The sequence below is a fragment of the Agrilus planipennis genome, unplaced genomic scaffold (genome assembly GCF_000699045.2).
Source record: "Agrilus planipennis isolate EAB-ADULT unplaced genomic scaffold, Apla_2.0 scaffold46, whole genome shotgun sequence".
NCBI classification, from domain to species: Eukaryota; Metazoa; Arthropoda; class Insecta; order Coleoptera; family Buprestidae; genus Agrilus; species Agrilus planipennis.
In genome coordinates, this window is record NW_020438933.1 from 140,954 (window position 1) to 141,590 (window position 637).

Here is a 637-nt window from a genome sequence, read left to right on the forward strand (position 1 = left end):
ATTATCACTGCCAATTTTTTCGGTTACATATGTAAACATATTTTAGAGGTTATTGGTGTTTTATTTATTTACCTCTTCGGTGTCCGATTTGACGAGGTCGTACTCGACTTTTCCCTCGGGCCATTTTAGGACTATTTAGTTGGTCCCCGTTAGCCAACTTACAACTCACTTATCAAGAAGTTATTGGTTCCGGAAACAACACTACTAAACATACGTACGTGCACTACAAAAATTCTTCAAAATTAGAATCCCGTGCTAGAAAACAGGTTTTATTAAAATTTTTTGAGTTACCTTTGGTGTATTTGATTTGACAATAGTAGAATGAAGATTCGGGCTATAGGGCCGTGGTCTAAGTGAACTGTTGTGTCCAGACGTTTCGTCAGCTACTGCGACTGACATCCTCAGTGGTAGTGCTGCGTTGACAACGTGAACGTAGATTATATCTCGAAGTCTCAACAGTTGCTGTTAATCTACGTTCACGTTGTCAACGCAGCACTACCACTGAGGATGTCAGCCGCAGTAGCTGACGAAACGTCTGGACACAACAGTTCACTTAGACCACGGCCCTATAGCCCGAATCTTCATTCTACTATGGATTCCGGCCGTGAAAGCCTTTGTTCTTATATATAGGTCCCGG